Source organism: Camarhynchus parvulus, chromosome 9, assembly GCF_901933205.1.
Source record: "Camarhynchus parvulus chromosome 9, STF_HiC, whole genome shotgun sequence".
Lineage (NCBI taxonomy): Eukaryota > Metazoa > Chordata > Aves > Passeriformes > Thraupidae > Camarhynchus > Camarhynchus parvulus.
Genome location: NC_044579.1, coordinates 4,940,842 through 4,950,584, shown reverse-complemented (window position 1 = coordinate 4,950,584; position 9,743 = coordinate 4,940,842).

Here is a 9,743-nt window from a genome sequence, read left to right as displayed (position 1 = left end):
TTCAAGAGCATTAATTAATCCCCACTATTTTTCCTGAGAAATAAGGGGTATTAGTTTCTTTAGAGTGGGAGAAACTAAGATTTAAAAGCTGTGCTAAGACTGACTGATGACAGACAGGTCTGAGGAGGGTAAAGCAGGCTGGATTCTCAGACCATCCCTTCCAACTCCCAGTCTGTGGCAGATGGATGCCCATGGATCAGCTGCCTCCAGATCTCACACTGCACTAAACAAGAGATCACCATTGGTCATCTGGGCTTTTCTGCCTGACCCCATTTTGCAGGAATATTAGCAAAATCTCCATCCCTCCCATCTGCCAAGACATGGGCCTGCCTAGAGCCCAACCCTCAGTGTGTGCTTGTGCCCAAATTATCTGAATGAAAGGAAGATTTGGGTTGAGTACAACCATAGTCAGGGATAAATAACCAGGTATCCAAAATCACAGGTTCAAAAAACCCCAAAGAGTATCACAGAAAAAAATCAATGTTAGGATTCAGAGTGACCACGCTGCATAATGCTCTGCTGAACACCACAGTGATGAGCAAGGATTGATCAAACCTCAGATAACTCTTTTATGCAGCCTTATTATGTTTAGAGCAGACAGGGCACACTGAAATTTATTAAAAAAAAATATTGTTTTAATCACTAAATCACCATGTCTGTCACTAGAACACCGACACATTCAAGAGAGGGGGAAGAAAACCAACAAGCATAATGTAAGCAGCACAAGATCAAAAGCAAGCAAGAGTGCAATTAATTTCATCCATTTTTAGAAGTAATTGTCTTTGCACCTTACCCAAAATTTAATGAGCATTACTTCTCTAGCATGGCAAAAAGCTTTGTTCTTTTGAGTTAATTGATTTGTAAACGCAGTAGGAGAAGTGTATCTGAAGTTCAGTAACCTCGATAGTTGAAAGAAGTGGAGCATTCAATGGGTGTAGTGCAAAAGACTGCTGCAAATGTAACTATGGAATTGATTTCCTGTTTGCTGAAACTCATAGGCATTATGTGTGCATTTCACAATTTCAGTTATGCTCCTTAAATAGCCTCTTTTAGTAATTATTGTTTGAAATATTTTCTGTCCCCTCCTTGTTGCAGAGCTCTTAATTTTCCAGAACTTCACAGCATATAGTGGTTTCCAGTGACAGAAAATCAGTGAGGACTGAATGGCTGGCAAAAAAGATTTCCCACAGAAAAGGGAGATTTTTGGGTGACAGAAAATGAAGATTGGACAGAATTGTATACATTGCACCATAGAAGACGGGTTTGAATATGGTCAAAGGACTGTGGGTTCAAAGCACCAGAAAGAAGAGCCAAGGCAGCAAAGGAAGGAAAAGAAAGGCTGTGGCTGCTGTCTAAGATGAAAAAAATTATTTCCATTTAATATCTAAAGTCTGGAAGAAGCCAGGTTTACATTTCATTTTTGCCCCTTAAGGAAAGATTTAGTACAGTATTGTTCAGTATGTAAATTCTAGTTACAGCCTAATGAGATTCCTACAAAATATTCTATTAATGCTAAAGGCTCTGTTCTAAGATTGTACTTACATATGCTGCTTATCTTTTTCTCATCAGGGCTCTTTTATGCTCCTGGATGAGTTTCTCAGCTGGATCATTGTAAAGTACACAAATTATGGGATTGCTTACCTGCACTTGTAGGAGATTAACTCACACGTTCTACCACCACCCACCTGGAACACGAAACACCTTTGTGAGCCAACGTACAAATCCACTTAATCAGTGACCCAAATGTGAAATGCAGACATGGTGTCACGTATAATACTGGCATAAATATCCCCTCCCTGCCCCTCCACTAAATTCTGCAACATCAAAGCCAGCTGATCTCTTGGAATAGTTTGTAGGAGGCCAGGGAATAGCAAAACCATCCCATCTCTGCAGAGATTTCAGCCTGGAGAGGTGGTGTGATACGAGACTTCAAAATGAGCCTCGTGTCCCTGGAGGGAAGTTTGCATTACAACATGCAATGCTTCATTACCACATGTATCACTGTAATGAGGAGGTACTTATATCACTGAACTTGCATTACACAGAATTATATATGCACCATGCAGATGTGGGCTGGAGGATTGCACTGAAGAGTTTAGGTATTATTTCCTTTCCCAATTCACTTTTACCAGTATTTGTACCTCAAGCAGAAGTGAAAATCAATTTTGAATCAATGCTACTTAATTTAGGCTGCAAGCAGTTCTGTTTTAAAAATTATCACATCTAAATTTCTATGTGATACTGTGATTAGCAATGCTAAAATATAATGTTAAAATATAAATGTCTGATAACCTATTAAAATCCTTTAAATGTTCATTTAAAACTATACTGAACCAGTAGTGCCTCACAAATCTTAATGAGCTGAAGAATATCTTCTCATTCAGATTAATTCCTCGAATGTTGGAGAAATGGCTATGAGCTGAAAAGCCAGCAGGCTTCCTCTTTCAGTTTATGACAAGAAACTAGGAGGAAAAATATGTCATCTATTAATTCAAAAATTTAGAAGAAGTGGCTCCGGAATATCAAGCAGTTAGGTAGAGTTCCCTCTGTACTTGTGAGGTGTTCAGCCTTTGCACAATTCATTTCCTACATCTTTAATCTAATTTGGCTCTTCTGACAACTGTGCTATGCATGCATGGCCATTTTCTGATGTCAGAATATCATGGAAATTCTTTCAAATGATGGCCAAAATAACCCTAATTACCATAAAAATAGTCTTTTTTTTAACTAATAGGTATGTAATCCAAAATAATTTTTGGATAATCTTACTTTTATTGATTCTTAATGCATCTCAGCACTCTCAAGACAGTTTTATGCAACTAATTAAAATTATATATGTTATCATCTAAACTAAATTCCTACTCATACATGGTTGACAGAACTAGAGCAGGAAGTTAATCTACTGACTTAAGTCATATTCATAATTTTTAACACCCTAAAACTAAAATAATATAAATTGTGTTAAAACTGTAAAATTAATATTCTGAGTAATTGCATGTTAAGTTACATACAGATAGACGAGTATGAGCATGCGGTATGTATTTCTGCCTAAGCAAAACCAACTCCATATTTAATTAAAGATATGGGGTTTGAAAATCACCTTTTGTTGTTCTAAGCCTTTCTGTAAAAAAAAAAAAGACTTCCTGTAAAATCTTTCTGTTCAAGTCTTTCTGTAAAAAAAACCCTAAATATTTACAACTGCCTTTTTTTTTTTTTTTTTTTGGCTTGTTTTCAACTTGATATTTTCAACTTAAACACAGGGGTTTAAATCACTCTCATTTGTCAACCAGTGGAAAGTCTACCTATAGTTTCATAGCACAGGCCATAATTTTTCTGTCAGGAAGGTAAATCTGAAGGTGCCTCTTTGAAAACGGATATTTGGAACGCGATTAAAGTCCATAAATACTGGCTAATCCCGCCGCCTTCACGAGATGTACTCCCTGTTCCCAAAAGAGGTGTTCCTGGCTCTTTGCAAGCCCTGTGAGCTGTGTCACAGGGAGCTCCAGCTCTGCCAGCTCATTGCAGGATTCACGGGGTGGGATCGGGATCCCACTTTGCTGCTCCTGACCTGCCGCGCCTTTTGGACGCCCCTTCTTCCTGAGCCTTTGGCCAAATGGACTCCTTCTGCACTGGTCTCTTACAGAATGGAAACTGCAGGATAAATGAGCAGGAATTTGGTGCCAAGGCATTGCCTGGAGCCCTGGCTATGGCTGGGGGTGAAGCCTCCCTGTGCCACCCTAAAGCTGCTCACTTTCACCTCTGCAGGGCTGGGAGAGGAAAGCACCAGCCACACATTTCTGTTGGAAAGGGAGGAAAAAAAAAAAAACATCTCTAACACCAAGCCACATAAATCCTTCACGCAATCATTTTATTATCTGTGCATCTGCAACCTCGTCTCACAGCCAGAGTGTTTAATCAACAGATTTTTGTTCTGTCCTCCCCGTTCCTCAGGGGAGTGCTGGCATGTTGGCTCAGTTCTTGCACATCCTGGCTGGTTAAAGGGAAACAGTCCTGGCATGTTAGCCCCAAATCTACTGCATTTTTACTGCCCCACAGGTGCCCTGCACACAGAGCTATGGGACTAAAAATATTTAAAAATTAATAAATTAGCTAATTTTCCAAATGAAGGAAGGTGGTCCTTAGTTTCCAAGTGGCCCTCAGTTTCCCTAACACAGTACAGGAAGCAAACTGGCAAGAGAACTTGGTAGAAATAAAGAAAAAAATAAGTTCTAGAACACAACTCTTTCCCCAAGTATTTAGTACTCATTTACTCTAAAATCAAAGCTAACTAATATATTCTCTTTAAATATACTTATTTTTCAGTTGTATTTGATTTTTGGGGGGGAATTTTGCCTCACTACAACTTTTACTATGCTCCATGGGCTCAAAATAGATTAAAAATTTGCTGCCTTCTGTATTTTAAAGATATAAGAAAACTATATACCAGGAAAAAAAAGAAATCCACCTAACAGTGAGGTCTAATATGCTGTGAAATAATCTTCCAAGGAAATGGTAGACTTAAAATGAAACTGGAAAAAGCATAAGTAGCATAAAACAGAGGGATGGCCCTGAAAGAGATGTACAAGATGAATTAGGTCATCTTTTTTACCTCTATATTCAAGTAGAATATCAGTGAGAATATAAAATCCAATAATTCTGCACACAAATGTCATGTCATATGCAATATAATGCTTTAATCCTATTATGTCTAAAATTTAATTGCAGTTTTTTAGAGAAATTGAAGGAGGAAGAGCCCTTGGTGTACATACAGATTAGATCCAGTTTCCACTCAAACAAAGCAAATAAATAGGCCATTCAGGTCTCAGTTTAACAACCCACATTAAAAGATAGGCATGTTTTCATTTGGAAACTCCAAAGAGTGATTCTGGCTTTTTAAATGCAAAAAAGACATCCCCTATCACTACAGATGAAATAAAATAACAGATGAAATTAATACTTGGGAAATAGTAGGTTTGATTTCTGTTTCTCTGCAAGGCAATTTTCATTTCATACATATCCAATTAATATGCTCCATTTCCAATATGTGGATAAGTTGTTCTTCTGTAGCTGAATTTTTCTTTCAGCTGTACTTTCACTAGAGAAAATTCCAGTAAACATGGGGGCACATTGGCACTGATAAAAATTGCCATCATTTCATTCACATCATCTCAGTAATAACAGAATAGAGCAGCTGAGGATGAGCTCCATAAACTTGTGTTCAAAACTCAGCAGAAGGAAAAGGAGCAGTTCCCACATTTGTCTGCTTTTTTCTACATTAATGTGAAACTTCAGCTCAGGAACTGTTGGCTGCTTTGAGTTCCCAATCTTTCCAGTCTGAAGCATCCCAGCTGATCTTTAGGCACAACTGAAATAAGCAAGCTGTACAATAAAACTGGCCAATTTTGCTTCTTTGTGCCTATGGTTGTGATTTTATTTTTCTGTGTGGGTGAGGTGTAGCAGGATGTAGCATAAGCTGGAGCACCCACCCATAGATTCCCATGTGCACCTCAGGGCCTTGCCAGTGTGAAGCACCCTTACTTCAGGGATTTTGAATATTTCCATATGAAATCTTTGCCTATTTGGGCACCCCAGAAGGACATGAGGATGCAGGGAAGCCAGCTCTCGAGTGCTGGGACGCAACTCAAGTTTTCCATTACAATTTTTGTGACGTGTGGTTCACTGACAGAACAGATGCTAAGGCACCATATAAAGCATATCTGGCCTTACAGGGAAAAACACCTGACAGGTTCATGTCAACTCTCTGCTCAGTGACCTCTTCAGTTTTCCTGTTTCTTGTGCTCCTCTCAGGCTAATCCATCTCCCTTTTTGGCAAGCTCTGTCAATTTTTAAATGGTTTTCTTTACTCTTCCACACCCACAGTCTGCAGAAAATAAGAAATTTTCCCCATGGTACATCCAACTCCAGGGATATAAATGCTCAAAATATCATGATATAATTAAATGAATAGCAAATCTGACTTTTACCACATCTTTCTCATTACCTCCCTACAGACAGATAATAGATTTATGCCATGGAACATGCAATGTAGATCTCAGAAGTTTAAAAATAACTTTGGTTAATATTTAATAAGAACAATTTGGTATAAGAACAGCTTAATAAATGCTCACTCTTCAAGCACTGCTATGGGATACATTTATTTAAAGTAAATCAAATGCCAAGCTCCTTTACTGCAGGTGTTAACACAAGATAACAGCAGAACTGGAATCCGATGGTGACCTGAACACTTCCTTAAAAACATTTGTGGCCAAAACCTACACCTCACTGGTTATTTCAGCCAGAAAACAACATTTGACAGAAATCTCAGAGCAGTCATTCAAATATGACAGCACTGCTTTTCAAGAGGATTGCAACAGGCAAAAACATCATGTATTGCACTATTGAAGACTATTTAACTCCAATATTAAAGAAATAGCCCTCTGAATGACCAACAAGGTTATAAAAATCATGTTAAATCAGCCAAAATACATCCCATTTGCATATTCAGAAATCACAAGTTAATAGATATGGTTACTCAAATAAGACATGTATGGCTAAAGCCATTTCTTAAAAATCACAATTGCCTAAAACTTTTGTTTAAAGAGAGAAACACCTGTTGATGTTCCCTTTGGAAGGGAGCAACAATTTGAAATCCAATTTGAAACTCAATTGTGAGCAGACCTGGAATGCCTATCTTTATTTAGAAGTATTGTGGCACAGAGAGCCCAGTGCATGCTGAAGTTGGATGATTTGTTTCAAGCTTCACTTTGTCTTCTATTTAGAGCACAGAAGAGCTGGAATGTAAGTACAGCAGACAACAATTTGCAACCCATCAGCAGGGTAGAGTCCTGGTTTAAAACAAATTAAAAGCTCCCTCTTGAAAGCTGAATGCCGCAAAATATAATTTTCATGGTATGTGCATGCATTAGATTGCTCCAATTAAACTTGTAAAAAAGAAAGAAATAAAAAAGCTGTTTAAAAAACTGTTTCAGGTACTCTAGCTATTATTCATGGAAATGCTGCACTTCCCAGCATTGTGGCTTATCAAGTATAAACTGGAATCCTACATTTTAAATGAAATGATCTGTAAAAGTTGCTATCTTTCTGAACATGAGATTTTAAATAATTTCAGAGAGGAATGTGTGAATCAATTAGATTCAGCAAAATAGGTTCTGGGTATGTGAATATTGCGGATGCACCGAGACACCGTGTCAGAGAACAGTGCTGACTCCAACATTTTTCTAAACAAAGCACTCAACATCCCTGCTAGGAGATATATAACTTCATTTATACCTAAATGCCACAAACCCAAGGATATTTAGATTAATTAGCTATGCTGCCTACAAACATACCTCTTAAGAAAAAAATTATTTGTCCAAACCAGTGTTTTTAAAAGTGACTTAAAGATAAAATTGTTTCCTACATGTTCTCCCAAAGGAAAGCTTAGCTATCATAAATTATTATATTGTTAAAAGGGTCTCAAATAAAACCAAATTATAATATCTCATGCTGCTCATCCTTTGGCTTCTATCCCAGTACAGGGTCATGGCTCTGTACGGAAAAAACAGTGGGGTAATAAAACTGCCTGGAGATAATAAAATGCTTATTGTACAGCAAGCAACTATGTAGGACTTCTCCTTAAAAAGAAAAATAATCACTTGAATTTACTGGTGGAAGATTCCAGGGATTAAGTGCTCATCTGCGATGAATAGTACAAAGGTATCAAAGGCAACACCATTAAAACTATTATCACAGTTCATACTAAGTGATCTGGCTATAATTATAAGGTTGCTTTGGCTCTCAAAGGAAAAACACCTCAAAGTCATGTCATGGCAGTGTACAAGTCCTATATATTTGTTGAGATAGAAAAAAAAATGAGAACGAATAGTTTTAATAGAATATATGAAATATACTTACATGTGGCAAAGTTTTGGGAGCTGATCCCAAGTGTTTATAATTTTTATTCAGTTTTAATACTCATTATAGCATGTTCATGTATATTAGATAATGGAACACCATAATTAGCAGATAAAATACTCACATACAGAGCATGGAGAATGTAGTGAAATACTGTTGATGAAGCAGAATTATGAGTGGTTAAAAGTTGATGTATTCTACTCTACCATCAAAAGAATCGGCCAAAAATCTCCCTGCAGCAGGGGCAGGGCCATTACCTTTGCCCTGCTGCCTGCAAAGAGCTGTAAGGACTGCACAAATGACCTCCCACTGCCAGAAACCTGCACCACTCCTCCTGTGGCTTTCACGGCCAGGGACATTGCAATGGTACCAAAGATGCTCTCACAGGGCCTGGCTGGGGGCTCAGAGGGCCAGGCCTTCAGTGCAGGGTGAAATTTGGTTCACAAAGAGGAGCAGAGGGCTGCTCCATAATTAGGGCAGCCATCCCACACTGCTCATCCTCCCCAGCTCGAGGGATTGTCCCTTTCCAAATGAGATCCATGCTCTATTGAGCACTCATAAATGAAGGGGATATATACATGTGCTATCTGTGGTGACACAAATCTATTATTAATAAGTATAAGGTACGTTCACTCACAATCTGTTTACAGTGTTAGGGAAGAGAAAGAGTGTGGAAGCAAAAGCCCACACTTCCTTAGGGAAATCTCCTAGACAATAAACCTATTACTAATATTTTTTTAATTTGTTGGGGCTTTGTGAGCAGATATGTATCCTTAAGTCCTGCCTGTGCTGAAATTTCACTGAGACAGTAATGGCATTATGTTGGTAAGCAGCATAATTAAATGCTCTAAAAGCAATTAACTAAAGTGCACACCAGCACCACGCCGCTAGACATGGACACAAGGTCAGATTTTTATTCCATATTCCATGGTGAAATGGCACAAAGCGCCACAGCTCCTAAAAGTCCATTCCCCTGATCTTTTCCCTCTGCCCCTGAGCTTTGTCTGCAGGCCCTGCCTGTGCTTCAGCTCAGCCAAGGACAGTGAGGGCTCCCCGGTGTCTTAAAACTGGGAATTCAAAGTTCTTTCCACTTTCCCCGTGTCAGTGCTTGTTAGTTAATGATACACCACAGCAGGAACGGTTCAGAGCCCTCCCAGGAGCAGAGCCTGCTTCAGAAGAGGTAAACTGCACTAACAGGGAGAGAAGGAGGCAAAGAGGAGCAGAAACAAGGATCAGAACAAACGAGGGAAGATCTCTCCCCACTTTAGCAAGGGAAAGGAAGCTGCACTCCCTACACACTCCCTTTAATTAAACCATGAAACATGCTCATTATCCTAAGCACACACTCTCACGAGCAATCAGCTCTGAGCACAAGGTATCCTACTGCCACTGAAACCCATCAGACTGGGCTAGGTTTGATGTGGGAAAAGTTACAAGGGAGGGAAAGGATTCAAATCCTTTTTACTGCTGGATGCAATCTGCAAGATGACTATTCAGGTACTATTTATATATCAATATTGCTTTCAGACAGAGAGGGGTTTGCATGCAAAAAGCACTGGCTTCATGTGGCATTTTAGGGGGCTGCTATCTTCTGACATTTAATATTTCCTTCTTAATGGCTGCTGTGATAATCAAACAAAACTGACAGGCCAACTAACTTGTCCAAATAATACCAGAGCAGATCCTCTGCTTTCTACACTCATAAGATCAGCTCTGCTGGAGGCAATCATTTGTCATGATGGAAAGAATTAACTGTGACCTATTAATATTTCATCATTAAAATTATGAAAACCAATATCAAAATAACAGCTTGTCTGATGATGCTGAAT